At 39.5% G+C, this 25,581-nt stretch overlaps 1 pseudogene; it reads right to left on the reverse strand.

The window, feature by feature from the left end:
* Window positions 1–15,977: 15,977 nt before the first annotated feature.
* On the reverse strand, window positions 15,978–16,863 carry LOC117695248 (large ribosomal subunit protein uL11m pseudogene; annotated as a pseudogene).
* Window positions 16,864–25,581: the final 8,718 nt, after the last annotated feature.

Below are 25,581 nucleotides of genomic sequence, written 5' to 3' on the forward strand. Positions count from 1 at the left end.
GAATGGATTAATACTTTCTGCCAAAATGTCTAGGCTGCAAATAAGAACTTGGGAGACCTGACAGGGCTTAGGCGAAGACTGAGGACAAGGGCCCAGATGCAGTCCAGAGAGGACTGCCTAAAAGAACTAGGTAAGCAACTCGCAGCTGGGGAGGGATATACAAAATTTAGTCATCCTGTTATAAATTTTCTTATAAAAAATAACTACTCCTTCAAGATGCTTGAGGAAAATAAAGGCTTCTAGTACAAAGTTGTCCCTTAACTCCATTATATAGAATGAACACACGGGCACTCTGATCAAGCCATGTCGAGCTGCAAAGGACATTAAATGAAGTAATGAGAAGCCAGTGTGGTAGGCATCATCTGCTCCTTTTCCTCATTTTACTCCTTTTCCTTCCCCTCCTTCCCTCTCTCCCTCTCTTTCTCATTTCATCTATCCTTCCCTCACATTTCTGTCTTTGTTTCTTCTTTGGAGACAATCAGTGGTACTTTGTCTATGCAACTCCTCTCTTCAGGAGCAGTGCCTTTAATTCTGATGACACAATGCCACTCATGGGGGGGCATTTTATGTAGAAAAATAATTGTCATGATGTAGCTATAAAGTAATTCTGATGTTTTGCTTGTTTTGGAACTCTTCTTAAACAGAACGAATGCAGAAGAGATATTCTTGGCTTGTTCTTGCCCTGTGTGCTCTGCATGTACTTTTTATGTTCCCCTGCCTGCTACAATTTAGGTTGAGTAACATACTCAAGTGCTGAGCGAGACAGGCGTGGGGCAAGGGCTAGGCCACTTCCTGGTGTCCCAGGATTTCCCCAGAAAGAAGGTTTGGCAGCTCCCAGTCATTTCAGGAAGAGCAGGATCCTGGCTGTGAGTGGTCTGCAGAGCTCATGGGTCAGGTCAGGGAGAAATTAGGTTCTTCTCTTCTAGGGATGCTATTAAGACACCCAGAGGATATCCTGCCATTCTGATTTTCTCATCGAACACTTTTAGGATCTCTGTCAGTCCCAATGCACTCAAAGATCATTTTGTAATAATAGAGCTCAGTTGGCTATAAATCGTCCCTACCACCCACAAAGCATAACATTTCAAGGCTCAGGAAACAGGCTTTCTTTCCTTAATTCATATTTCATCTGCCTTGTTTCAAAAAGAGATTCCACTGTGTGACAGACGATTGATGTAGGTAACATATACTTCATGTCCATGGCTGTCTGCTTTTGCCTGGTTCTGTTGAGAACCTGTCTTTGAACATAGCAATCACATGAGACTGTTTTTCTCTGCTGGCTGTTTGCATTCGGTTTACACCACATCCCAGGCTGAAGCTTGTCCCTGGGTTGTCTGTTTTCTTCCTTGTCTTTAATTCAGAGCAATCTCAGCTCCATTGCTAGGTCCTCTGTGTGCTCAGGCTAAGGGCGAGGTGGGGACAGGACAGGGATACTTACAGCTGACAGTGCTTCACAGGCTTCACCTCCACTGGGGCCTTGTCAGGCCTGCAGTGAGAGCCTGGGCAATGTGTGTACTTGAAGATGGGTGTGGGAGGAGAGGGAGGGAAGGCAAGGGATGCAAGCCTAGTGGAGGGGTAGCTTTGTCTGCATTGGCTCCTGCAAATGTAATTTGATCCCCTGTTGAGAGTGGGCTGACCATTAACACCCAGAAAGGTGAAAGAGGAGGTGTAATAAAGCCAGCTTTGTTTGAGCTTGCAGCCTCCTCATTTACTGAGCCTTGCTGAGCCTGCAGAGGCCATAATGTGTTATCGAACAAGGTGGCACTTCTTTTGGTGAAGAAAATCCAGACTGAGAATTTATTACTGTGAGAAATAGAATTAAATACTCTGGATTCATAGAATCTGCTGCTCTAAACATTTTTTTCTCCATGATAATAAGATCTAGATCAGATTTGTAATTATCACAGAAATGTATTGTTTATTTAGTACTTATGGAATTTACCCAACTTAGATAAATAGTGGTATAGTCTAAGTAAGATAGCCTGGTGCATCATATCTGAGATAGACATTGCCTTGTTGCTAAATCCAGTAAGTGTGACTAAAAGCTAAAGTACAATTCTCCTAGAACATAATTATAACTTTTGCCTGCCTACATGCTTCTGCAGTAGAGGGAAAACATTAGTGCATGGAAGGTTTATGACAAAATAAATGAAAAATATTGGCTGCTACAAATTCAGGAATACATGCTCTCTTTTAAGAATGCATCATAGCTAGATAGAACTATGTGTGTTTCCCCCCTTTGGAAGCTAGCACATGGCACCTTCTGATATCCAGGGAGGAGGATTTCAGATCAGTCCCAGCTCAGGGGCCTCTGAGTTCTATGTCTGAAATGCAGAGTGTCTTCAGGAATATGAAACTTCCTTCTACTGATGGGAGGCAACTGCGGTCAATAACAGTAAATCTGTAGTGCTTGGGGAACGTTCATGGACAGTGCTCTCCAACAACTCAAAAGGGCTTCTCAAATCTCATATTGAGGTTTTTCTAAGGTGGTCTTTGACTCATGGGAGGTAGTATTGTCAGCCCAGACAGGACAATTTGATTTAAACCATATATGTATATTTTTACACAGACTATCTTGTATTATATAGATATTATAGGTAGTTAATAGTAAAATTCCTTATATTTTCAGACGTTCCTATTGTTATGTTTGCCTCCCTCCTTCTTCCCTTTGTATCCTTTGCCTCTACTTTCCTATTAAGCCTCATTATTTTTCACACTTTCCACTTCAGATCACTTGCACTTTGCTATTCCCCAATCTATTGTTCCCTCTCCTCCGCAAAATGACCCCTTTTCCCTTTCTTGGTTTCGGCAGTTACTCCATGGTACATACATTTGAAGATTTGGAGCTAGGAACCTCAAATGAGAGAACATGTGTTGTTAGTCTTTCTGGGTCTAGTTTACTTCCCTCCATATGTGATCTTTTCTAGCTCCATTCACCTGCAAATTTCATGATTTCATCCTTTCTTATAGGTAAATAGAATCCAATACTGCATATGCACCACATTTTCAGTATCCATTTGTCAGCAGAAGGACATTTAGGTTGTTTCTATTTCCTAGCTATTGTTCTTAGACAAACAATGAACATGGCTGAGCATATCTGTAACATATCTGTGGAGTAGGATATTGAGTCCTTTGAACATACTACTGTGGTGTGACTGGGTCATATGTTAATTTATATTTAGCTTTTGAACATTCTCTTCATTGATTTCACAATGTCACCAAGAGTAGCGAGGGTTCTCTTTTCCCCACATCCTCTCCAGCATCTGTTGTAGGTTGTTTTGTTGATTTTTTTCCACTCTGTTGGGGATAAAATGAAATATCAAAGTCTTTTTTATTTTCATTTCTCTATTTTCTAGGGATGGTGAACTTGTTCTGATATATATATATATATATATATATATATATATATATATATGTTCTGATATATATATATATATATGTCTGATATATATATATATCTTATACATTTTTATTTTCTCTTTTGAGAACTCCCTGCTCAGATTTAAAAGATCCATTTTTTGAATGGATTTTTTGACTCTTTGTTTTTGTTTTTGAGCACTTTATATAGTCTGGATATTAATCCTCAGTCAGATGCGTAGCTGGCAAACATTCTTTCCCACTTTGCAGACTTCCTCCTCACTCGATTGTTCCTTTAGGTGTGCAGAAGCTTTTTAGTCTTATGTAGAAGGACACTTATTCTGCTACATTGTATTTAGCAGTGGAGATCGGTGATTAGGCAGTAGAAGAGGAGGTGGAGCTGGGAGAGAATGAGGGGAAGGGGAGGGGAGAAAAAGAGGAAGGGGAGGGGAGAACTAGAGGAAGGGGAGGAAAAGAAGGAGGCTATCAGCTGTGGAGAACCACGATGGGTCAAAAGCTGGTCGAAAGCTGTCCTGGGTAGCAACTTCTATCAAAAGGTTAGATATTGGGTAACAACTCTAATTGTGTGGGCATCTTGTTGATTGAGCATTTCTAAATATATAACTCCTTTAGATAATCATTAAGCTTTAAGAATCTCATTTCTACCGGGTATTGCGAGGACAGCAGATATTGTCTGGGATTCAGCCGAGCTTTGTGGATGCAGAGTGGTGGATTGGCCCCCACGCTGGCATCTCATGGGTTCCAGGGCCTGCGTATCTAGCTAGCTGGAGCCCTGGTCAAAGCCAAGGAGCAGCAGGAACATGGTGGCTGCCCAGGAACAAGCTGGACTGGGTGCCATTTTCTAAATATCACCCTTACAGTCTTATGACTCACACTTGGAAACTGTTGGGCTCAATTCTTTTGCAGATGGAGTCTCATTCCGGAAGTCCTTTCCTGTATCTATATTGTATGTAGTACTGCCGACATTTTACTCAAGCACTCTCAGGGTTTTGGGTTTCACATTTAAGCCTCTGTTTCATTTAGAGTTAGTTTATGTGCAAGGTGATAGATGCAGGTCTAATTTCACTCTTTTGCATGTGGATAGCCAGTTTTACAGCACCATTTGTTTCCATATTTTTTGGCTCCTTTGTCAATATAAAATCGCTGATGTATCTGTGTCTTCAGTTTTGTTCCTTTGGTGTATATGTCTGTTTTTGTGTTAGTACCATATTGCTTTTATTACTATGACTCTGTAACATAGCTTGAGATCTGGAATGGTGATGCCTCTAGCATTGTTCTTTTTGCTCAGAGTTGTTTTGACAATTAAGATTCTTTTCTGGTTCCATACAAATATTAGAATAGTTCCCTTCTTTCCTTCCTACCTGCCTGCCTGCCTGCCTTTCCTGCTTTCCTTCCCTCTTTCCTTCCTCTCTCCCTCCCTTCCTCCTTCCCTTCCTTTTCTTCCTTCCTTTCTTCCTTTTCTTCCTTCCTTCCTTCCTTCCTTCCTTCCTTCCTCCTTGCCTTCCTGCCTCCCTGCCTTTTCTGCCTTTCCTGTCTTTCTTCCCTCTTTCCTTCCTCCTTCCCTTCCTCCCTTCTTTCCTTTCCTGCCTTCCCTCCCTCCTTTTCTCCCTCCCTCCCTCCCTCCCTCCCTCCCTCCCTCCCTCTCTCTTTCCTTAAGAAATAGAATAGGACAGGGATTTTGATTGAGAGTTGACTGAATCTGTATATGTTTTTTGGTTGAATGGTCAGTGTCACAATGTTAAATCTACCAATCCATGAGCATGTGACATCTTTCCACTTTCTAGTGTTTTTCTCTGTCTCTTTCTTCAGAGGTATAAAGCTTTCATTGTAGAGGCCTTTTACCACCTTAGTTTGGTTTATTCCTGGATATTTTATTTTCTTTGAAGTTATGGTGAATGGGATTATGTCCGTGAATTCTTTCTCTGTATGTTTGTTGTTGTGCACATTGATTTTGTGCCCTTCCACATTGCTGAATTTGTTTATTGTTTCTAGCAGTTTACTGGTAGAATTTTTAGGATTTCGTCAGTATATCATTTGCCGGGATAGTTTGATTTCTTTCCTTACTTGTTGTCTTTTAACTTCTTTCTCTTGCCTTTTTGCTCCACTGAGTACTTTGAGCACAATACGGAAAAGGCGTGGGGATAGTCGATATCCCTGTCCCATTCCTGACCTCCAAATGTTACTTCAAGTTTCTCTTCATTTAGGATGATGTTAGCTATGGGTTTCTCATACATACTTTTATTGTGTTGAGGTATTTTCCCTCTAGCCATTTGTTCTCTAGGACTTTTATTAAGAACGGATATTGGATTTTGCCAAAGGTGTTTTTCAACATCTATTGAGGTAATCATGTCATTTTTGTTTTTAAGTCCATTTATATGATAGATTACATTTATTGATCTACATATATTAAATTCTCTCTGTATTTCAGGGATAAAGCCAACTTAGTTATGGTGGATAATCCTTTTGATGTAAATCTGTATTTGATTTTCAATTATTTTAATGAGCATTAAAAATCTATGTTCATTGGGGATATTGTCAAACATTTTTGCATGACTGTTGGGTTAGGGGAATACTTTTTATGATGTGATCTGGGCATGTGGATTTCTTTTGTTAGTTATGTGTCTGATATGGACTAAAGAGATTGGGTAGAAGATGGAATATGCAGGTTGGGCTGGGCCTAGAGATTAGATATAACTTAGGTGGAATTAAGTCTGGTGTACAAAAAGGACTTGGCTGTTATATATGATGTGAGTCCTGGTCCAAGGATGGAGTATAGGGGTAGATCTGGGGTTAGGGGTTGATATGTGGAAGGAGGATCAGGTGGACTTTACCCTGCTAGACTCTATTAAAGGATGTGCAGGATTTGGCTGGGTGGAGAGTTTATCTATGGAGTGGGAAGGGCCTGTGAGTGAGGCAGTTAGGGCTCTATGTGATTTTTTTATCCTAATATTTGTTTTTATGAATTTTTGAGCTCCAATATTTGTACATAAATATCAATTTCTCTATCTATCTATCTATCTATCTATCTATCTATCTATCTATAATTGTAAGGGTCAATTGTTGAAGTATTTTATTTGTTAGTATGTAGTATTCTTTGTTATCTTTTCTGACCAATTTTCCCTTGAAAACTACTTTATTGGCGAGTAGATTGGCTACTCCATCTTACTTTTAGGATCCATCCTCTTGACAGGTTGACTTCTATCGTTTGACTCTCAGTATCAAGTCTCTTTGTCTGAGAGATGTGATTGTAACATACAATACATGGTTGGGCTTTTTGTTGTTGTTTTATTTTTAAAATGTAGTTTCTTTATAAGAGGCTATATCTATTTAAGGCAGTTATTGAGAAATGTTTTAATTGTTGTAATTTTGTTGTTTGCTTTTATGATAGGTTATTGTTGTTGGTTTTTTTCCTGACTTGAATTAGAAGATGCAACTTTGGTATGTTGGACATGATAGATTCCTTTCTACCTTTCTTACGTTCATCTGTCCCTCTCATGAAATATTTTCTTTGTTGTACTTTCAAAATTGAGACTATCTTCTTTTTCTGTGGATGATACCACTTAAGTATCTTCTCTAGTGCTAGCTTCGTGGTCATAATGGCCTTAATTTGTGCTGCTTTGAAATATACTTATGCTCCATCACTTTAAACAGTAGCTTTGATGGGAACATAATGGTCTTGGTTGGCAATGATTTAATTTTAGAAACTAAAATATATTATTCCCTGCTGTTCAGTCTCTTTTTTTTAAAAAGTGAAAATGTATTGTACACATGTATCTTGATGTATGTCACACATATGCAGACCCACAAGAGGTCATAAGAGGGTACCAGATGTCCTGGAGCTGGAGTTAGAGGTGGTTACTAGTCATCCATCATGGGTGCTGGGAACTGGACTCTTTAACTACTATGCTGTCTCTCCAGCTCCACTATTTTCTTTTCTTTTTCACTATTTTCATTTTTAAATTTCTTGATAATGAGATTAGATTCAATTTTGTGTCACTTAACTTTGCAAGTAAGATAGCTTTTCCCCTTAAAGCTATTAATACTGTTTTATTTTACTTAATATTTTTGAGATATGGACTGTAGTATGTCATAGCAAAGGGCTTCCTTGGCCATGATATTCAGGATTCTAATTCCTTTAGTTTTGATCTTCCCTGTTCTCAAGTACACATAGCAATGTATAAACAATAGGTTCTCCCTCAAGATGGCTGCTGCTCATTGCCCTTCAAGTCATATAATGACAAAATGGAATCCCTCTCTACTTATGACCTATACACTGAAGACATCCTGTCTCGTTGAAACATGCATCTAGGTTTAAGGTTTATGAGAGCTCTGGGCTTGTCCTGGAGGTCGAACTGACAGTTGTTTTTCTTACCTTGGACTATTTAACATACCTTTTGGATGAGGTTTCTGGTTTTCTTTCCCTCCACTGCAGAGCTTTTTCCCTGGAGCTATGTTTGGCTTGGCTTACTTCTCTCCCTATCTCCTTCCCTCTTACTTCCTCTTGTTCCCCCTCTGCCACCCTCCTTTCTTCCTTTCATGGTCTCACCAGCACTCCAAGCTGATCTCTGACTCACTGTGTCAATGGGACTGTCCTTGCACCCTTTTAACTTCCTGCCTCAGCCTCCCAACTGCTGAGCTACCCCACCACACCAGGAGTATTCATCTTTTTCTTGGTACCTTTGAGCTAGTCTAGCATCACCTTTGTGAATTTCCCAAGCTCTTCTTTCTTTCTTTGGAACAGCATCTACTATTTCTTTTATTGATTGATTCTTTTTCTTTACTAGATGACATGGTAGCAGCTCTTATTCCTCCATCTTATCTGAAGTTACACCCTCACATTTTTAAGAGCAAATGAACTCAGTTTCTGTATTGTTCTATTCTCAGATGTTACCCCTACATCCTAATGTCTTTCTCTATAGATGTGTGACATTTTCCAGTCGTCCTATCACTTGTCTTTCCCTTGTGTTTTCTGGATTTGTCATGCGTGGGCTAGTAGTTTGCACTTAAGAGTTTAAAAGAATTTTAAAATGTTTTCTTCAAGCTTTTTATTCCCCATCTCATATATTTGTGTCTCTGTATTTTAAAAAATCTTTCTGGTACATATGTTTGTGAATGGTATAAAGTAGAGATGTAATTTTATTTCTTAATTCTAGCCTCAAATACTAGCTATGCCATTTTCCCATTTTTGACAGGTTTTTTTTTTCACATGCTATTAGTCATAGGTGATTCCTAAAATGTTCTTATTATTATCACCCTGCTTTTGATAGAGCTCTAATGCACTGCATATGCAGGGTGGCTCTTCATCACTGAAATATAAAGGGTGGAATTAATAGCATCAGGTCGTGATTCCTGGGATTCATTGTTCTTTGTGTGTATTACAAAAAATGTTTAAAACCAAGAAGACTATGAAGATGCCATGATTTCTAAAAGGTGACCTAAGAAAGCATAGGACACTTCACTAAAAACAAGCTAGTGGCTGTTCTTGGACATATGAAAAGGAAGGACTGAATAAGTATATTTGAGAGTTTGGAAGTCTGATGATTAATTAATTTAGTCTTCTAAGTTGGAGAGTTGCTATGCATTGTTAAGTATTCCTTGGAGCTAATGATAAGAAAGTGCCCTTTTTTGATTCATGAAAAATAGTCCAGCAATTCTAGAAACCTTGTGTATTATGAATTAAGACATTTGGTGTACAGTTATCAGATAAAATAATACTTTTATCATAAAACTGGGATTGATTAGAAATTTAAATTCATAAAATTCATTTGGGTTATACCTAAACTGAGAAATCACTATAATGCAAAAAGTAAATATTAAAGAATCATTATTAATGACACTATTGAATTAGTGACTAGTGTACTTTTTCATTGTGATATCTTGATTCCCTCATGGAACAGTAATTTATGTCCTTTTAAACAAAAGCTATTAAAAAAGAGTACCAATATTAGCATAGGAGATGTCAGTGTGTGCATTTTCAAAACTTGCTAGAGGAGAGGGAAGTAACCATTTTTTTTTTGCCTGTGTTTATCTCATGCATGACCACTTCTAATTTTTTATTAATTTTCTAATTTGTAAGATAGTTCCTTGTATTTAAAGCACAATTGTATTGATTATAATAATGGTATGTTTTATCAATTTATACTAATCATTTCCTTGTCTTCCTGTGATAGGTCTAATCTCTGAAAATACATTTTGTTCATTTGCTTTTAAGACAGGGTTTCTCTGTGTAATAGTATAATAGCGCTGACTGTCCTGGAACTCGTTCTGTAGAGCAGGCTGGCCTCAAACTCAGAGATCCATCTACCTCTGACTCTAAGTGCAGGGATTAAAAACATCCAACCACCACTGCCCAGCTGAAAATACTCTTGAGAGAAAATGAAGGTTAATGGTGTCATTGACTTGTTTCTAGTTTGTTGTTGTTTGTTTGTTTGTTTGTTTGACAGTTTGTGGTTGGAGTGAGGATTGTTTTTGACTTTTGGTAAAAGATATTTTCAATACCTGTTAGTCCAGTCTATTTCTGTTAGTGCCTGTTAGGATAAGCTGCTGATTACCCCACTTATGTCTTTTCAACATTTTGACAGAATTATCTATCTTTTCTCCTTTATTTATTCTTAAATAGTATTTTTTAGTCTTTGAGAATTTCACACGGCCATTCATTTGTTTACATTTTATTTATTTCTTATGTGAATGCTTTTGTACTTGTGTATGTATGTGAGTTGTGCATGTTATGGTATGTATGTGGTGGTCATAGAACAACTTGGGGAAGTTAGCTCTTTCCTTGTACTATGTACATCCTGATGCTCAAACTCCAGACAGCAAGTACCTTTACCTGCTGAGCCAGTCTCCCTGGTTTTCTTTTTGATTCTAATGCAATTAATTATATTGATACATTTCCTGGCTAGATTATTTTTGCCTTTGTGGAACATGGTGGTTTGAATGAGAATGTCCCTCTTACACTCAGATGTTTGAATACTTGGTCCCCAGTTAATGGGGCTGTTTGAGGAAAATTAACCTTGTAGGAGGATGTATATCAATTGGAGGTTTCAAAAGCTTCCCACCCTCCCCACCCTTTCCACTGCACTCTCTGCTTTCTGTTTGCAGTTGGAGATGTGAGCTCTCTGTTGCTGCTCCAGTTACCATGTCTACCTGCTGCCATGCTTCTCTGCTGGGATGGTCATAGACTCCTTCCTCTGGAACTGTAAGCCCCAATAAACCCTTCATTCTATGAAGTTTTCTTGGTCATGCTGTGTTATCACAGCAATAGAAAAGTAACTGAGACATGGGGTACTATTAGGTCATAGCGTCACTTGTTCTTCTCACACTTTTGAGTTCTGTGTCTGTGTTTTATCATTTTAAAAATATGTTCTCTTGGTTTCTGAGTTAAGATTGTTATAGATATTTTTTATGGTTATTATCTTAGTTACTTTTTATTGCTACAATAAAACAACATATGGGGGAGCCTTTAAACCCTCAAAACCCACCCTCAATGACACACCTCTTACAATATATACAGACCTCCTGATTGTTCTCAAGTATTCAAGCATATGAACCTATGGGGGCTATTCTCTTTTATTTTATTTTATTTTATTTATTTTTTTCTTTTCTTTTTTTTTTTTTTTTTGGTTTTCCGAGACAGGGTTTCTCTGTGTAACCCTGGCTGTCCTGGAACTCACTCTGTAGACCAGGCTGGCCTGGAACTCAGAAATCTGCCTGCCTCTGCCTCCCAAGTGCTGGGATTAAAGGTGTGCGCCACCACTGCCCGGCTCTATGGGGGCTATTCTCATTCAAACAGCCAGTTTATACTTATTTTTTGTTTTTGCTTTATTTTAAAATTAATTTAAAATTAGCATACAAAATAATGGATTGCATTGTACATTGTTGATATTTTTACACCCCCATACCCTCCTCTCATTCCCATCCTCACCTTTTGCTTGCTGTCTTCCTTCTCTCATTATCCATATGATGTGAGCTCTCTGTTGCTGCTCCAGTTACCATGTCTACCTGCTGCCATGCTTCTCTGCTGGGATGGTCATAGACTTGTTCCTCTGGAACTGTAAGCCCCAATAAACCCTGCATTCTATGAGTTGTCTTGGTCATGCTGTGTTATCACAGCATGATATCATTTGTATCTTCTTAATCTCCTTTATAAGTTGTGTTATGGCTCTAGCTAGAACTTCAAGTACTATATTGAACATATAGGGAGCAAATGGGCAGCCTTATACTGTCCCTGATTTTCATGGAATTGCTTCAAGTTTCTCTTCATTTAGTTTGATGTTGGCTATTGGCTTGCTGTATACTGCTTTTATTATGTTTAGATATATGCCTTGAATCTCTGATTGCTCCAAGACTTTTAACATGAAGGGGTGTTGGATTTTGCCAAAGGCTGTCTCAGCATCTAATGAGATGATCATGTGGATTTTTTTCCCTTTGAGTTTGTTTATGTAGTGGAATACATTGATGAATTTACATATATTGAACCATCCCTGTATCCCTGGGATGAAGCCTACTTGATCATGGTGGATGATCTTTTTTATGTGTTTTTTGGATTCGGTTTGAGAGAATTTTATTGAGTATATTTTCATCTATCTTCATAATGGAAGTTAGTCTATAATCATCTTTCTTTGTTGAGTTTTTTGTGGTTTAGGTATCAGTATAATTGTGGTTCCCAAGAATTAACTGAGCAGTGTTCCTTCTGTTTCTCTTTTGTGGAATAATTTGAGAAGTATTGTCAATAACCCTTCTTTAAAATTCTGGTAGAATTCTGTGCTAAAACCATCTGGCCCTGGAATTATATTGGCTTAAACCTTTAATGGCTACTTCTTTTTCACTAGGGGTTATAGGTATATTTAAATACTTTTTCTGATCTTGATTTTAACTCTGGTAAGTAGTACCTATTGAGTAAATTATCCATTTGTTTTAGATTTTCCAATTTGTTACAATACACATTTTTAAAGCATGTCCTTATACTTCCCTGTATTTTTTGGCATGTGATGTTGTGTCTCCATTTCTATTTCTGAGTCTATTAATTTGGATATTCTTTCTATCTTTTAGTTAGTTTGGCTAAGGGTTGTCTATCTTGTTGATTTTCTCAAAGAACTTACTCTTTGTTTCTTTGATTCTTCATATTGCTTTCCTTGTTTCTATTTTATTAATTTCAGCCCTTGGCTTAATTATTTCTTGTTATATAATCCTCTTGGATATGCTTATTTTAGTTTTTCTAGAGCTTTCAGGTATGCTATTAAGTCACTGGTATGTGATCTCTCTAATTTTTTATGTAGGCAATTAATGCTATGAGCTTTCCTCTTAGCATTGCTTTCATTGTGTCCCATAAGTTTTGCTATGCTGTGTATTAATTTTCACCAAACTGAAGAAAGTCTTTAATTAATTTATTAAATGAAGTAATTAGTTTTCAAAATGAAAACATTTTAATTTCATGTCTGTATCACCGCTAAGGAACTTGTGCTTAGAGATATTTGCAAACCCATTTGTTTAAGGTTAATCATCACAGCCAGATTATGATTGCCCAATATACATTTTATGAAGAACTAAAGGACAGGAGCCCAAAGCCTCTGAACAAAAGCAATGAGGAGATAGATGCTAAGTACCCTTATTTAGTCAGTACACCTTGCATATGAGTATTAGAATGTCATGGTATGTCTCATAAAGATGTATAATGCATCTGTTGATTGCAAAGGGAAAGTTAAACTGAAAACTGTATCACAGGAATTCTTCATCTTGTGTGTAAAGAGGGAATATGGTGAGTTATCTGTCTTGTGGCTTTTATGTCATATGACCAAAGAGAGATTCCATTATGTGACTGTTTAAGTATAGAAGGCTTATTTGAGATGACTGTAGAATAGGAAGTCAGAAGAATTGGAGCATGGAAGAGATGCACTGTCACTGGTTGAAGATAGAATGGACTGTCCTTATCTCTAGGAGATCCACAAAAGCTGAGAGTAATCCCCAGGAAGCATATAGCATGGAAACCTGGACTTTATCTTCATCCACTGGCAATTCTGCCAGTGAGCAGTGGGTATAGTGTGATATTTCAACACACACATTCACAGTATGTGGGACAAGCCAAGGAAATTAGCATCCACATCTCCATGTTGTGCTTTTATGTTTGAAAGCTTTGAGTTTGTTTCTTCTAGTTTTTCTTTTCTCATACATTATAACCTGACTGAAAATTCCTCTCTTTCCACTGCCCCCAGCACTATCCCCACAACCTCTCCTTTCCCTGAGATCTACTCCTGTTCTGTTTTCCTTCAGAAAGGAAGGAAGGAAGGAAGGAGAAAATAAAAAGAAAGTAAAGAGCAGGAGTCCCAGGAATATCAACCAAACATGGCATATCAAGTTGGAATAAGACTGTCCCCTCCTATTAAGGCTGGACAAAGCAACACAATAGGTCCTAAAAGCAGGCAGAAGAGTCAGAGACAGCCCCTGCTCCCACTGCTAGGAGTCCCACAATAATGCCAAGCTCCACAAACATATGCAGAGGACCTAGAAATATGGGGTCCCTGTTTGTCACTTCAGTATTTGTGAGCCCCTATAAATCCTGCTTAGTTGATTCTGTGGGCTGTGTTCTTCTGGTATTGTCCTTAACCCCTCTGGCTCCTGCCATCCTTCCTCTTCCTCTTCTCTGGGATTTCCCTGGCTCTGCCTAGTGTTTGGCTGTGGGTCTCTGCATCTGTTATCTGTTTCCATCAGTTGCTGGATGATGCCCCTCTGGTGACAATTGGGTTAGGCACTGATCTATGAGTAAGGTAGAATATTATTAGGAATCATTTTGTTGATTTTTTTTTTTTTTACCAATCATGTTTGGTTCTATCTAGGTCTCTGGACTGTTCTGCCTCTGGTTCCTGGACATCCAGGCAGTGTCAGGGGTGGGCTCCCTCTCATGACATGGGCCTCATGTTGAACCAGTATTTGTGGTCACTCCCACAAGTTCTGTGACACTATTACCCCAGCACATCTTGTAGGCAGGACAAACTGTAAGTCGAAGGTTTTGTGGCTGGGTTGATGTCCTCCCAGTGCTAGGAGCCTTGCCTAATTATAGAAGATAGCCAGTTTGGGCTCTGTATCTTCTATTACTAGCAGTCTTTGCTAGGGTCATTCCCATAGATTCCAAGGAGTTTGCACAGAAGTAGGTTTCTGTATTACCCCCTAAATGCTCCCCAATTCCAATTTTCTATCCCAGTTCTTTTTCCCTCTGTTCTTCCCACTCCTGTCTGATCCTTCCTGTTTCTATTCTCATACTCCTCTAGTCCACTCTCAAAATCCATTCTATTTCTTTCTTTACTTCTGTCTTGATCCATTTTTCATTAAGTAGAGAGTTGTTTACTTTTGGTGAGTTTTCTGATCTGTTTTTGATATTCAGCTTTAATCCATGTTGGTTTGATAGAATGCAGGAAGTTATTTCAATTTTGTTGTATCCCTTGAGGCTTGCTTTGTGTCTGAGTATGTGATCGTTTTGGAGAACATTCCATGAGTTGCAGAGTATAAGGTATATTTTTTGTGTATGTTTGGGTGAAATACTTTGTAGATATCTGTTAGGTCCATTTGGTTTAACTCCAGGATTTCTCTGTTTAATTTTTATCTGCATGATATGTCCATTGCTGAAAGTTGGGTGTTGGTGTTGAAGTCTGCCATTATCAATGTGTGATTGTTAACATGTAATTTAAGCTGTAATAGTGTCTTTTTAACAATTTAGTTGCCCTTGTGTTTGGGGCATGAGTGTTAAAAATTTGAAATGTCATTTTTGTGAATTTTTCCTTTGATGAGTATAGTATCCTTCTTTATATCATTTGATTAGTTTTGATTTGATGTCTATTTATTAGTTATTAAAATGGCTATATCAGCTTGCTTTTAGGTTCACTAGCTTGGAATATCATTTTCCAACCCTTTAACCCGAAGTGATGGCTATCCTTGATGTTGAAATGTGTTTCTTGGACGCAACAATAGGTTGGATTTTGTTTTTACATCCATTCTGTTAATCTATGTTTTTTTTAATTGGGAAATTAAGACCATTGATATTGGAAGATATCAATAATAATCAATGACTATTAATTCCTGTTATTTTGTTGTTGTTGGTGGTGGTGGTGGTGGTGGTGTGTGTGTGTGTGCATGTGCATGTACATGCTTCCTTTCTTTTGATTTTTGTGGAATGAGATCACTTATTTCCTGTGTTTCATGTGTGTAGTTAACCTCTTCATGTTAGGGCTTTCTTTCTAGCATCTTCTGGATTTGTAGATAGATATTATTTAAATTTGACTGTATCAAAGAGTATCTTGTATTTTTGTAGGCATCTCCATTTTTATTGTTTTTTGTTTGTTTGTTTGTTTTTCGAGACAGGGTTTCTCTGTGTAGTCCTGGCTGTCCTGGAACTCAGTCTGTAGACCAGGCTGGCCTCGAACTCAGAAATCCGCCTGCGTCTGCCTCTCCCAAGTGCTGGGATTAAAGGCGTGCGCCACCACCGCCCGTCGGCATCTCCATTTTTAGGTTAGGAAATTTTTCTTCTATGATTTTTTGAAGACATTTTCTGGACCTTTGAATTGGGTTTCTTTTCTTCTTCTGTACCTATTATTCTTTTTTTTTTTTTTTTTTTTGATGACAAAGAATGTTTATTCAGGCTTGATCCCTTGGCAGCTTATGTATAAAAATACATCAGGAAACTATAATTAGGGTTGCATGAAGTCCTTTGGCTCAGCTTCCTCGGTGGGCCCCCTTCTCAGCCTCTCACTTCAAATTCCGAGAGTGCAGAAAGTTGGGGTCACTTCTTGGCAGCTTCTGCCTGGGCTGCCAAATCCGCCTCTTTCTGAGCAGCCAAAACCACGGCTCGTTCCTTTTGGAAAGCTGCCAGTTCTTCTGCACTGAGGTCCTTCACCACACGAATGCCCAGGGAACGGGCAGAGCCAATGATGGAGCGGACCACAGAAGACAGGGGTACATTTTGCATGGCAAAAGTATCATCCTTAGCTTTGACACAGGTAATCTCGTATATGTGCTTCAAACTCAGCAGCCCTGCCACCTCTTTCCCTGTTTGCCAGGCCCCCTTCTTGATCCCAGCAGCTTCCTTCAAAAAGTAGGAAATAGTAGGCTGTCCAATCTTGAGCTCAAATGTTCTGTCAGGCTTTATAAAAATTTTTGTGGGCAGGGGAATGCCTTCTTTGATGTCCTTTGTCTTCTCGTTGAACTCTTTGCAGAACTGGTTGATAGAGACACCTCGCTGACCCAAGATGGGACCTAGTGGAGGCCAAGGAATAGCTTGGCCTGCTCGCACGATGGACCAGATCACACCGCCATCCTCGGGCTTCTTGAGGGTCCGAGTGACCCGGCTTAGCTTCGACATGATGTAGGATTTTAATCTAAGTTCACCCCGGAAAAGCAAAGAACTATGCTCTGAGTGCTGCCACTTTGGGTCCTATACCTATTATTCTTAGGTTTGGTCTTTTCATAGTGTCCCAGATTTCCTGGATGTTTTGTGTCAGGATTTTTTGTTTGTTTGTTTGCTTGCTTTTGATACACTTTCTTTAACAAATACATCTATTCCTATTTCTTCAATGCCTAAAATTCTTTCTTCTATCTCTTGTATTCTGTTGCTGAAGCTTGCCTCTGTAGTTTCTGTTCGAATATCTAATTTTTTTTTTTTGTTTTCAGAGTTCTTGTAATTTGAGTTTTCTTTATTGATTGTATTCAGGTCTTTTCATTTGTTTGTTTGTTTTTACAAGTATTTTACTTGATTTCTTTAATGGATTTATTCATTTACTCTTTGAATATCCCTATCATAATCACAAATGCTGTTTTAAGACCTTTAGTCTTTTTTTGTACTTCAGCTGTGATAGAATATTCAGGGTTTGCTGTGGTGGGATAGATGGGCTCTAATGGAGACATATTACTATGGCTATTAGGTTTTTATGCTGACATCTCAGCATCTGGGTTTAGAATGATTTAAGGTCTAGGTGTTGATTTCTAGATTTGTCTTTTGGGTGGGTGTTTTGTTCTTTGCTGTTTGTTTCCTCTCTGGCTTTTCAAGAAGTGTGATAACTGTGTGCTGCTTATTTTTCTGGTGTGTTCAGCTGGTGTAAATGAGGAATGCCTGGTGTTGTTGGAGGCTGAGTGAGGTACTGGGATGAGTTGTGGGGAAAAAAGGTTGGAGAAGATGGTTTTTGTGATTTCTTGGGGATGAAGTCAGAGAGGAAAGGGAGATCACAGCAAGTTTCCAGCTGCAGAGCTAGGGATGAGACTGGGGGAACTGGATGTTGGGAACAGTAGAAGAGGTGTGGGTCTACCTTCAGCCTTCTTGTTGCCTTGGAGGAGAGCCCTTGGATTAGCAGGGAGTGTCTGGTGGAGCCAGAGTCTGAGACAAATGTGTGGGGGTGGAGGGGGGAGGGGAGGTTGGGAGTGGATGGTTTGGGAGATCCACAGAAGATGAGTGCAGTGTGTGGGAAGGCTGCCACTGGTCTTCTGTTGCAGAACTAGGGATGAGACTGGGGAATTGGGGTCTGTTGGAATAGAGAGAGAAGAGAAGGTCTGTGGGCAGCCTACCTGGTTTTCAGGCAGACTTGGCCTACGCAGTTATTTTGCTTGCTTGCTTTTTTTTCTCTCCCTCTCCGTCTCTCCATCTCTCTGTCTCTCCGTTTCTCTGTCTCCCCGTCTCCCCCACTCTCCCCGTCTCCCCCCCCTCCGTCTCCTCCCCATCTCTCCGTCTCTGTCTCCCGTCTCCCCCCCCGTCTCTCCCCCCCCCGTCTCCCTCTCCCCCCGTTTCCTCTCCCCCCCCCGTCTCCTCTCCCCCGTCGTCTCCCCCCACCCGTTGTCTCCCCCGTCTCCCCCATCGTCTCCCGTGTCTCCCGTGTCTCTCATCTCTCCCATGTCTCCGGTCTCTTCCGTGTCTCCCATCTCTCCCATGTCTCCCGTCTCTCCCGTGTCTCCCGTGTCTCCCGTGTCTCTCATCTCTCCCGTGTCTCCCATCTCTCCCGTGTCTCCCGTCTCTTCCGTGTCTCCTGTCTCTTCCGTGTCTCCCGTGTCTCCCGTGTCTCCCGTCTCTCCCGTGTCTCCCGTCTCTCCCATGTCTCCCGTCTCTTCCGTGTCTCCTGTCTCTTCCGTGTCTCCCGTCTCTCCCGTGTCTCCCGTGTCTCCCGTGTCTCTCATCTCTCCCGTGTCTCCCGTGTCTCCCATGTCTCCCGTCTCTTCCGTGTCTCCTGTCTCTTCCGTGTCTCCTGTCTCTCCCGTGTCTCTCGTCTCTCCCGTGTCTCCTGTCTCTCCCGTGTCTCTCGTCTCTCCTGTGTCTCCCGTCTCTTCCGTGTCTCCCGTCTCTCCCGTGTCTCCCGTCTCTCCTGAGTCTCCCGTCTCTCCCGTGTCTCCCGTGTCTCTCATCTCTCCCATGTCTCCCGTCTCTTCCGTGTCTCCCGTCTCTCCCGTGTCTCCCGTCTCTCCCGTGTCTCCTGTCTCTTCCATGTCTCCCGTCTCTCCCGTGTCTCCCGTCTCCCGTCTCTCCCGTCTCCTGTCTCCCGTCTCCCCCTCCCCCTCTTTCCCTCTCTCTCTCCCTCTCCCTCTTTCCCTCTCCCTCTCCCTTTCTCCCTCTCCCTCTCCCTCTCCCTCTCTCCCTCCCCTCCCCCTCCCCCTCCTCTTCCCCTCCCTCTCTCCCTCTCCCCCTTCCCTTCCCCCCTCCCCTTCCCTCTCCCCTCTCCCCTCCCCCTCCCCCTCCCCATCCCTATCCCTAGGAGTTGTGATTGCAAATCTCAGGGTTATGTGCTTTGGTCTTACATTTGCTAGACTTTTCATCCATCAACCATTAATTGCATATAAACTCTCAGGGATGGGTTAAGGATCATAAGCCTTTTTCTCTTTGATGACAGGGTGATATTGATGTATCTAATTGTGGAGGTGTAGTGAATGTAGTCACAGCCATTGTGAATTCAATAGTGCAACAATCGTAACATGCTCAAAAGTCAGCATTCCGTACCACAGTGCTCTACTTCCTTTCTCTGGCTCTTAAATTATTTTTTCCCTTCTGATGTAGCACACAGACCAAATGTTAATTATTCAGAACTATGTGTCTATAGAAGTGATCAGTGACATGGGCCATTCTCTGAGGACAATGTACCTTTAATCATCTATATGTTTTGTGTAATTCATCTTATGTCACTTAATTTGTTTCTGCAGACACTTCCTTCTCATGGCGCTTGATCTCATTTTCACAATGTTTCTTCATTGTGAACCAGTAGTTTTCTAGCCATCTCTTAAAAGCACAGATCCTCTTCAGCTTCTCTCTCTTTTCCAACATCTCCACTGGATATTTTGGATGAAGTTGCACTGTTGTCCCAGCAGTCTTACAAGCCTGAGCCAAAGCATCAGGTTTGCACGGTCCTCATTCCCCGGATGCTAAGAGCAGTGCCAAGCTTCCCATACAAAGCCTTCAGGTGTCTCCAGTGCTGTACTTCTTACATTATGGCTATTACCTATTCTACCATGTTTTTTTGAGACGTGTAGTCTTGTTTATGAGTAGCTGTTTTCATAGTCATTTATTGTTAATAGTTTGATCAGATTGAGTATCTGTAGTTACTGCTGCCCACTGCAAAAAGAAGCGTCTCTGGCCAAACCTGATCTGAACATTAATCTATGAGCACAAACATAGTTATTTATAAAGTAATTTAACACATATGTCATGCTCATTTAGGCAAACAACATTAGTAGCTTCACCACTATGTCCTATGACCTCCTTAGTCACAGGCTTTTAACCAGATTTACAGTAACTGATATGAATTCCGTCCTGTGGAACCTACCTTAAATCTAACCAGAAAGTGGTTAATTATACCCCATAACAGACTTGGTACTCTTTTACTAGTGGCCTCATTTTGTCTGGATGTTGCATACAGGATTTATAGCTGAGTAAGATTGTTGATGACAGTTCTCCCTGAGTAGCCTGCACAATTTCTTCTGGAACTCTAGCCTTAACCAGCAGGGAGGAAGATTCAAGCCCTCTTCCAGCCTGATTGTCCTGCAATCAAGGTTCTGATGGGCAAGCAGCAGCCATGGCAACTTTTGTGGAGGTTTCAGCTTGTAATGAAGAAGCCCACCCCTGGGATTGTCATTTAATAACCTATTGCTTCTGGGAGCAGCTTTATTCACCCATACCAAGTACCAATATCTAAACTCTTTAAATTTGTTTTTACTGTCAAGTATGAGTTTTCCTTATGACTTTAAAAAATACATTATTAGTTTATAACACCTCCACTCCAGCTTCATTCTCCCTTGTGATCTGAGTCTCAGATTCAGTCTTGTGATCTGAATTTTTAAAAAATTCATATTTTAAGGCATGTATATATAGATAGCCCTGTCTGGTCTGGAAATCACAAAGATCCAACTACCTTTACCACCTGAGTGCTGGGATTAAAAGTGTAAACTATCATACCTGGCCCATTGGTTACTACTTTTAAAATGGAGGATTTATAATCACATTTTAAATTTTATTTATAGTAATTAGTCTAGTTAATTTTCCTATTTTTGCATTAATTTTAGCAACTTTGAACTTATTAGGAAGCGATATTTTATATTTTCAAATTAAAAAATAGATTTACATTTATATTAATTTTAATTGCATTTTTCTGTGCTTCTACCCTTCTATGTGTTTTACCTTTCTAAAAATATTTCTTTTATCTTTTGAAATTTATAATATAATTGTATTAGTTTTTCCTTTTCTGTCCTCCCACCAAAACCTCCCATATACCTCTCTATACTCTCAAATTCATGTTCTTTTTAAATTAATTGTTATATAGGTATATGTGCATGTGAATGTATATGAATATATTCCTAAATATATAAGTACAACCTGCTCAGTCTGTGTAATGTGCCTTGTGTGATCTGTATAATGTGTCTGTATAATGTGCCTCGTATGCATGTTTTCAGGATTGGAGATTTGGTTTTGGATAATAAATTGGTGCATTCTTTCCCGGAGAAATGACTCTTTTCCCACTCTGTAGTTCTTTGTGTAGGACTGAGGCAACAGGAGTTTTGCTGTTATATTGTATATTCTAGGGATGTCAGAAGCTATACACATAAAGTCTCATCAACACGATTGCCTAAGCACGAGCTGAACAAGGACAACAATAGACATACTGGCATGGACAGGGTCTACCTTTTATTATCATTCATAATTTGTGTGTTTTTTTTGTTTCCCTGCTGATTTTGCTTGATCCTATTTATAGGCCCCTTTTAAAAAATTAGTCTTTTTCAGTGAGACAGCTTTTAATTTATCACGTCTACAACTGTTTTACTTGGTTATTCACTTTTTTTGAGAGAGAGAAAGAGGGTTTCATGCATGCCAGGATGACTTGAAACCCACTGTGTAGTAGGGATCCTTTTGACTGCACCTCCGGAGTGCTGGGTTACAGCTGTGCAACACTATAGCAACACTACACATCATTTATACTTTTAACCTAGATCTTCCTTCTCCGTTGCATTGGTTTCATTACCTTTTCCTGTGTAGTACTGGAACTGAGCTCATTGTCTTGTACATGGGAGGCAAATGATTTATTGATGAGGTCTTGCAACGTCCCCTATGTATTCATATATGCTTCTTCAAAAGACTGATTTTTTCCCCTCTTATTCATTGTATATGAAATAGCAATGGTCATAGTCACTTAGGTATAGTGACTCATCTTTGTAAGCCCAGAATTAAGGAGATGCAGAAAGGAAGTTCCGGAATTCAAGGTAATTGTTAGTTGCATCATGTCTTTGAGGCTAGCTTAAGTTGTATTGTCATATCTTATGTCATGAAGCAAAAAATGGGAAAATCATTTAGTCATGCCCCATAGGTTTTGACACGATGTATTATTCTTTTCTTTGCTCCATGTGGCTTCTGATTTTGTTTTGAATGCATTTTGAGTATCACTGTTACATTATCAGGTAGTTCAGTTTTATGGTCATCTTTTATTATGTATTTCTATTTTTAGTTTCTTAAGAGGTTATGACTAAACATACTTTCATTCATTCTAGACTGTGTTAGTGTATTTTTATGCAGTTAACACCATGATCAAAGTATAAGTAACTATATAATGATGAAATTTGTGGCCTTGTAATGACAATGATGACTGAGTTAAAGTTATTCATTTTAATGCCATATGTTCTTGGGTGAGTTGTTAAATGCTGTGTATCTTAATTTCTTCATGTGTAAAATGAAGCAAAGAATAATATTAACCTTAGAAGGTAGTTGAAAGGCTTAAATAAGATATGTGACATGCTTAGAGCAGTACGTTCTTAACAAATGGTACACATGATAATTTAGACATGGATTGTTTTCCTCCTGAATTTGAGCATATTTTATTTCACCTTAACTTCTTAAGAGCACCTGATTAAACATACTCTTTGGGGGTTACAAGCATTCCACTCTTTACCTCCAGGATGATCTGTGATTGTCTAAATGTTCCTTTGTATGTATCTTTTGTAACATTATTACTGAGCTTGCTAATTTAGTAATGATACTTGGAAACATTTAAACTTCTTACGTGAATCTTGTCTAGAACTTTGTGTGCTCTTCCTTCTCTAGCCATGCGGCTTTATTTAGAGTTGGGGAAATTTAATTCTTTGTCTGTTACTTCTGTATTTTTTACTCAATGTAGAAACTCATCAATTCCTTGTACCCTTTAAATGAGTTTTCCAACTATTATAAAAACATTTTTCTTAGTAATTTTCATTATTCTTACTTTTTTTTACTTAAGTTGGCTGTATCATTTTTCAATAATGTCATCCCCATTTTAATTTATTCTGGCATGTAAAATGTTTTTTTAATCTCAGAAATTAAATTTTGCTTAAATTATTTCTTTTGCTTGTTACTACCAGGGATAGTTTGTATATGCTTGGCCCAGGGAGTGGCACTAATAGAAGGTGTGGCCTTATTGGAGTAGGTGTGTCACTGTGGGGGTGGGCTTAAGACCCTTACCCTAGCTGCCTGGAAGCAAGTATTCTGCTAGCAGCCTTCAGATGAAGATATAGAACTCCCAGCTTCTCTTGAACCATGCCTGCCTGGGTGCTGCTATGCTCCCATCTTGATGATAATGGACTGAACCTCTAGACTTGTAAGCCAGCTCCAAATATATGTTGTCCTTTATAAGACTTGCCATGGTCATGGTGTCTATTCATAGCAGTAAAACCCTAACTAAGACAATACTTTTTAAGCTAAAAACAATGTCTGGCTCTTCCAATACTCCTAATTCACAGGAAGAGAATATAAATGCTGTAATATATGAGTAGCATCTTAATACAAGCAGCTGGATGTTAAGCTGAACTGGGAGTTGAATGGAAACAATTTGGTGTTTCTCACTTTTTAAAATTATTGTACAAAATTTGGCTTCATGCACTATCTTCTTAGACATATCCAGAGAGGCTTAACCACCAGATTAAAGATGTTCAAAAAGTATTTTCAAACTCTTACCCATAAATGATCTGTTCTGTTGATCCCAAGCCACAATGTGAAGATTACGTTTCACGTAAGCACAGTACTCCATGTATCTCAGTATTGTAGGTTCATTAATTTAGTTATTTCTCATAGGAATCAAGGGAACTCAGGAGAAATCACAGAACAAGTACACAAGTTGGGTGCAGACTGTGGCTTGACCAATAGATGATACCATTTTTCCTCTCAGCTTATTCTGTTTATAACCCCAAGGCCAGCCTTGGAATAGTTAGGAAAAAGGAAGCTGACACAGTTAATTAGTAAGGGAGGGATGATATACACAATAAACTGTTCAACAGCGATGTGCTTTCTGACTGAAATCTTGAAGAGCATGCTGTTTCTACCTTTCCCTGATGATGATTTTTTATTTATTTAAAGATATGTTAGATATTGAAATACATAATATTTTCACATACACATGTAGACAAAGTGCTGTATTTTATATGTAAATGTCTCTTCTTGTTTTCCCATCCTACTATATGTCTTATTTTTCCATTTTCTGCCTTATTTGCTTTAGGGGGCTGTTTATAGAGGAACATTAAATTGTCTACCTTCATGAAAATGTCATGACAGGTATACTCTGCCACATCACAGTGTGTCTAGCTATGGTTCTTCTTTTGTTTTATCCTGCTCAAGACTAACATGCTCACTGTAAAGATTTATATCCTGCTTTAGCTGTTGAAAATTGTATGTCACAATTTCTTCATATATTAATTTTTCCATAATGGGATTCCTTCCAGGTGTATATATTTTTAAAATTCTCTTTCTGCCATGCATTCTAACTTCTCTTTTTAAATTACTTTTATTTTTTTACAGTCCAGTCATTGCCCTCTCTTGGTCTCCCCTCCCACAGTTCTTCATCCCATTCCTCCTCCCCACTGTCTTCAAGAGGATATCCCCTCCCACTTCCCCCAGCAGGGCTCCCCACTTCCTGGGGCCTCAAGTCTCTGAGGGTTAGGCATGTCTTCTCACACTGAGGCCAGACCAGGCAGTCCTCTGCTGTATATGTGTTGGGGGCCTCAGACCAGCTAGTGTATGCTGCCTGGTTGATGACTCAGTGTCTGAGAGATCTCGGGGGTTCAGGTTAGTTGAGACTGCTGGTCTTCCTATGAGGTTGCCATTCTCCTCAGTTTCTTCCAGACTTTCTCTAATTCAACCACAGGAGTCCCTGACTTCAGTCCATTGGTTGGGTATAAGTATTTGCTTCTGTCTCAGTCAGCTGTTTGTTGGGACTCTCAGAGGTCAGTTATGAAAAGGCTCCTGTCTGTCATCAGGGAAATGCAAATCAAAACAACCCTGAGATTCTACTTTACACCAATCAGAATGGCCAAGATCAAAACCTCAGGTGACAGCCCATGTTGGCTACGATGAGGAGAAAGAGGAACACTCCTCCATTGCTGGTAGGATTGCAAACTGGTACAACCACTCTGGAAATCAGTCTGGTGGTTCCTCAGAAAATTGGAAATAGATCTAAGTGAAGACACAGCTATACCATTCTTGAGCATATACCCAAAAGATGCCCCATCATGACACAGGGGCATGTGCTCTGCTATGTGTATAGCGGCCTTACTTGTGATAGCCAGAAGCTGGAAACAACCAAGATGTCCTACAACAGAAGAACCGATACAGACAATGTGGTTCATTTACACAATGGAATACTATTCAGCTATTAAGAACAAGGACATCCTGAGTTTTGCAGGCAAATGGATGAACTAGAAAATATCATTCTGAGTGAGGTAACTCAGACCCAAAAG

Source organism: Arvicanthis niloticus, chromosome X (assembly GCF_011762505.2).
Source record: "Arvicanthis niloticus isolate mArvNil1 chromosome X, mArvNil1.pat.X, whole genome shotgun sequence".
Lineage (NCBI taxonomy): Eukaryota > Metazoa > Chordata > Mammalia > Rodentia > Muridae > Arvicanthis > Arvicanthis niloticus.